Genomic DNA, 6,281 nt, shown 5'->3' with positions numbered 1-6,281 from the left:
TTTGAATAACATGAGGAAACAGTCACTATAGATTAAACATTGACTATATTCACTTTAACTAATAAGGGGGTATGGAACACAAAAGCTAACAAAGGGCCTTTTATCTGTTCCCATTAGACAAGCGTATAGAAAATCCAAAGATTAATGTTGGAATTCCCTTTATTTGGCACCGCTTTGTTGTTAACCTGTAATGGTGCATAGGTCGTATTCTGTTTGACATTGTACCTGGTTCTGCTCTGTAAACAGGTGGATTTGATTTCAGGAACAGGAATACTGCTAGCCCCCTGATGAGAACACGATCTTAAAACTCAATCACGGAAAAAGCAAATCCTTTCAAATGTGTGTTTAAAGGACACACGTAACTCTAATCCCAAAACTGGTTATTCATTGATGCATGTTTCCTTATCAACAACATGAACATTTTAAAACTGCTTTAAGAAAACATTTTTAGAGGGACAAAAATGTGGGGGATTGCCTTGTACTCTTGTGCAGTTATAGTTTTAAAGAGGAGATACACATCATTTTTTTATTTTGGTCATTTTTAAAAATAATTCCATCCTTATTTGTAAAACTAGTATAAAAATAAAGTAAACAAAGTATTTTTGAACTGCAGAAAGTTTTCTGTTAGGGGTAGGGTTATGGTTAGGGGTAGGTTTAAGTTAAAAAAAACGTATAACTATTAACTACAAACAAAGACTGCATTGTAGTCTTGTGTATTTACAGTTTTAAGGAGGAGATATACATAATTTGTAACCTGTTGGAAGCTGGAAAATCTTCCATTCAGTTCCTTTTTTTAATTATTATTGTCATTTTTTCCCCACAAATAGGTGAATTATTACATCCTTCTGCTCCAGGATAAAAAGATAATTATGCATGTGTATGCCAAGAACCAGAAAAGATCCTTATAACAACATGACTATTTAATTGTGACAGAGGGTTAATATTAGATAAATATTACCTAAACAGATAAAGCTGGTTAAGGACATCCTTTAGAAGTGCTCAAAATAGCATACAATAATATTGAGTCTGTAAAAAAAAAACTATAAAAATGTCATTAAAAAAAACATTAACATGTCAAAAGCTAGACATTAAAAAAAAAAAGAAAATTAAAATGCTTTCATTTTTTATTAAATTTTTTTTTTTAATTACTATTTTTAAAATTTTAATATTTTAAAAATTACTATTAAAAACCCACAAATTTATAGATACATGCTTTTTTTTAAAGAAAAATGTAAAAATACATTTTTAATTAAAAAAAGTTGTGAAAAAGTAACTTATAAACTAACTTATAAACTATAAACAGCTTGTTTATATATATATATATATATATGTCATTTTTATGATACAATTATTTTATTATTTTATTACATAAATTCGACTGATAATTGTATTAAAAACTGGCAAAAATCTAAAAATAAACCTGAAATAAAAAGAATTGATTCACATTTATAGATCAATGTAATTATTATTAATCACTTTTTATATAAAATATATATATATATTCTATATATAAATATATATTATTAAATTGACAATTTTATTGGAGTATGTTTTTTCCAAGATTACTGGAAAATACTTTTTCAGTCTTTCTACTTGAAACTATCATGTTTAAGTCAGTGTTTCTTGGTAATTATTTGTGAAATTTACTAGCAATTTCTGAGTGAAAACTGTTTCAATATATATATATATATATATATATATATATATATATATATATATATATATATATATATATTTTTTTTTTTTTTCAGAAAGTTTTTCAGAAAATGTTAAAAAGGTGACCACTTCAGACATATCCTATGTTACAGGGACAAAATGTCCTCACGAAGATGGCATTGTCCAAAATCTTTGTCTTTGTGAGGACATTGGTCCCCATGATGAAACAAGGTAATAAATATAAAAATAATTCCTTTTTTTTATGTAAATATGCAGAAAGTTTCATGTGAGGGGTAGGGTTAGGGTTAGGGTAGAAAATACAGTTTGCTCAGCATAAAAACCATTATACCTATGGAATATCCCCATAAAACATGGAAACCCAACATGTGTGTGTGTGTGTGTACCTGGTATTTATCATGTTATGGGGCCCAAATGTCCCCACAAGGATAGTAATGTCAGTAAATTTGACCTTGTGGGGACATTTTTTAGGTCCCCATGAGGAAACAGCCTTATAAATCATGCAGAGTTTTTTTGAGAAAGTAAAAGTGTGTAGAAAGTCTCTTGTGAGGGCTAGGTTTAGGTATAGGGTAGGTGTAGGGCAATAGAAAATACAGTTTGTAGAGTATAAAAACCATTACGCATTATGAAAAAAAAAACATACCCATATATGTCAGCTGTCCTTTAACACCAAAGTAGCCACTAAACTTGTGAGTAAAAAAAATAAATCCCAAGACTCAGACTGTTCAAAAGCCAAGAGGCTTGTAAGAAGTTTAGAGATGCCATTTGCGAGGTCTGTTCTGTCCAGCAGGTGGCAATATATCTGTTTGTCTGGTCTAAGGTGGTGTTGTGTCATCTACAGTATAAGTCAAATCTATCACAATTATTATGCTGTTTTAGTAAATGGAGATAAACATGTTGACAATATGTTAAAAGAATCAGTCCACAAAGCTGTATCCAACTGCAGAAAGAAGTTTTTTTTTTTTTTTTCTCAGAATGTAAGCTAATCAACAACAATCACCTCATCAGCACAAGCTGTGTCCAAGAATATCCATGTTCTCAGTGAAACGGTGTTGATTTACAATCATTTCCTACAATCTAAATAACCACACTTATGGTCCATACTCATCCTAGATTAGCACTCTTATCATGAAAAGTCTGTAACCTAGGTGACTGTTTGAAAACATGAAGGCTAGAATACTAAATGCTCAGTACAGGCTTCTGGAGGAATATAACTGAACCATGAAAAGAAACATTAAAGTCACTGAGAGGTTACAACATTAAAACCATTGAACTGAATAACATTGATTGTATCATTACAATGGCACCTGTCAAAAAGTGGGATATATTAGGCAGCATGTGAACAATTAGTTCTGCTGGGAAGCCATGGGTCTTGACATTCAGGTGGATGCTACTTTGACATGTACCACCTATCTAAAGATTGTTTAAGTCCTGATGGGACCCCAGAAACCATAGCAGTGCCCTGGTAATAAATACATTTTCATTTAATAACAAAACAAATGAAATTAATTTCTAAATTATTTACAAGTATTATCCTTTAAATAGTTTTATATGAAGCACAACTTTGGTAATAAAATAATTTGAGTTCATGGACTCAACAGCCAAGGGCAATGCAGACACTGAAAGTGACACATCCTCTTCAGTATTCACATAATAATTGATCATTTTTAGTAACTGAGTCTTAATATTTTACTTTTGGTCCCCAATAGTGTTGCACAATTACAGACCCAGAAACATACTTGCAAATGCTGTATAAATAAAAATATACTGAGTATCTATCACCATGATGCAGTGTTTACAGAAATTAGCTTCACATCTAGTTCTAGTGAGACCAGCTGCATGATGGGCCAATGCACCTACATCAAAAGAAAAATGTTGTTGAATTAACTGATTGCACAGCTAGAAATGATCTTGTGTCAGTTGAAAGCCGTTAATACGACCATAAGACGGAAGACGAGATGAAAGGCAGAGATCAATCAAGACTCTCAACCTCAAAATAAGCTCTTTTGTAAAGAGACAGATTATCCATTATGTACAAATACAAGCTCAAGAACATGTGTGTGTGTGTGTGTGTGTGTGTGTGTGTGTGTTTTCCCAGCTGTAGCTATGAATGCTGGGATAATCAGATAATAGATGATCAACAAATACTGATATATCATTATCAAGAATTCTGTGCATACGCCATTAAGAGGCGTATGAAAGCACTCAAATCTTATTGATTCTCAAGAGCACATCAGTGGACCAAACAATATCTTTCGGAGATTGTAGAATCTCATATGAGTGATTCCCCACTGTACTTGAATCAATAAAAATAAAGACCATTAATTAGCTCTCCAGCTGATCAAACAGTTTTGATCAACAGCTCTTCTCAGGATATTTTGTTTCCTGCTCCATGCTCTTTAGTGAGAGAAACCCAGCTCAGAGCGTTCAACTCGCACTTAAAAGTTTCACTTCCATTTTCAAGAGAAAAGAACAATGTGATTCTAAACCTAATCCTCTGTGGTAAGTAGATAGTACAAAAACATACGAATAAGATTGTGCAAATTCATAGCCACCAAGTTGTCAAAATGAGCTTGGTTCTGTTTCTTTTCCTTTGAGTTCCTCCTTGTTTTTTGTTGTTTTAATTAGTAAATGTCTTTTCCATTTGGATCCTTCTTCTTCCTCTTCTCTGAGTTCACAGGCATTACAGAGAGTTCAGGGATGGACCCGATGGCTGTGATGGAGTAGACACAGAACACAGAGAGCCGAGGGACAGCCTCAGTGGCTGGGATGGAGCAGACAGGGAGCACAGAGAGTTCATGAATGGCCTCAGTCACTATGACCGAACAGGCAGGGGCAGCATCACTTGCCATGACAGAGCAGGCAGCTTAACACAGAGAGTTTAGATATGTGAATGACTTTGATTGTACTAAAAACAGACATTTTTGTTCCGCGTTATATTAGGTGGCCTATTATGAACTTAAATTTAAATTAATCATTTGATACAATGCACTTATTGTGTACATATGTTTTTACATTGTACTTATATTTTAAATTGATATAAAAAATACCTGCATGTAATTACATCTGAAATTAATTTCTGGAATTACACCTTAACCGACCCTTAAACTTACACATAGCACCAAACCTGTCCTTAACCTTACCTGTATCCCACCTCAACATGAAAACATCCACTTTGAAATTTGCTTTCAAAAGCTTGCATTTTCGGGCCACCCAAATGCTGTTTTTGTATAAACGAAAGGCCAAAATGCATAAAACGTTTTCAGTTTTTAGTTGAAAATGGTAAATTGCCCCTCAGTCAGAAATGGCCTTCTTGGCCATGACAAAGTGAAAAAATGGTTGAGCCATAGTTGATGTCACTGCCTCCAGGCCATTATGAGAACCACAATACTGGGTATTGGAAGTACCTCCAGGACCACCGGATTTAGGAGTGCTGAGATCACTAGACCAGAGAGCACTGAGACCACAGGACTTAGGAGCATGAACACCACTAGATTTGGGAACACTGAGATCACCAGACCAGAGAGCACTGAGACCACTGGATTTGGGAGCACTGAGATCATCAGGACTTGGGAGCACTGAGACCACTGGACTTGAGAGCACTGAGACCACTGGACTATAGGGAGCACTGAGACCACTAGACTTGGGAGCACTGAGATCATCGGAACTTGGGAGCACTGAGACTACTAGACTAGGGAGCACTGACAACACTGGACTTGGGAGCGCTGAGACCACTGGACTAGGAAGCACTGAGACCACTGGATTTGGGTGCACTGAGACCACTGGACTTGGGAACACTGAGACTACTGGACTTTGAAGCACTGAGACCACTGGACTAGGGAGCACTGAGACCACTGGACTTTGGAGCACTATCATTGGAACTTGGGAGTACTGAGACCACAGGACTTGAGAGCGCTGAGACCACTGGAACTTGGGAGCGCTAAGTTTGGGACCAGCTCTGTGGCCATTTCTTGGAGCATATAGACCCTCCCCTCATATTTACATTTGCTTGTAGACATGCATTTATGTACTCATATGTACAAGTACAAGTCCTTAAGCATGCAAGCGTCCCAGCCAGTGAGAGCACAAAACTGCTCCATGTACTCCTCGATGGTGCCTCCCTGATGGAGGTCTAGATCTGTTGGATCAATTTTAGTCAGTTGTTCTGTATAGTACCTGTGAATTCAGAGAAAGGAGAGGATCCAAATGCAGAAGACAATATTAAGTAAACCAACAAAACTTAATAAATAAAAACTTAACAAGGAACTCAAAGGACAAACAAACAACCAGACTTACAAATGACTAAACCACAAACCACCATGAACAAGGGAAATATTAGGGCTCATTCTGCATTCATGCCATGTCATAATTATGATGACAACATGTGACATTCTACTCAGAGATGTTCATGTCTTCAGATTTGGAATTATGCATTTCTATGACAACACAATCACTGCCTAAACCTGGGGTAGGCAAGTTCAGTCCTAAAGAGCGGCTGTCCTCCAGAACTTAGCTTTAACCCTAATCAAACACACCTGAACAAGTAAATCAATGTCTTCAGGATTACTAAGGCTATAGCAGAGATAGGCAACATCGGTCCTGGATTG

This window comes from Labeo rohita, chromosome 4 (genome assembly GCF_022985175.1).
Source record: "Labeo rohita strain BAU-BD-2019 chromosome 4, IGBB_LRoh.1.0, whole genome shotgun sequence".
Classification (NCBI taxonomy): domain Eukaryota; kingdom Metazoa; phylum Chordata; class Actinopteri; order Cypriniformes; family Cyprinidae; genus Labeo; species Labeo rohita.
The sequence above is the reverse complement of the archived record's forward strand: the minus strand, read 5'-3'. Positions refer to the sequence as shown.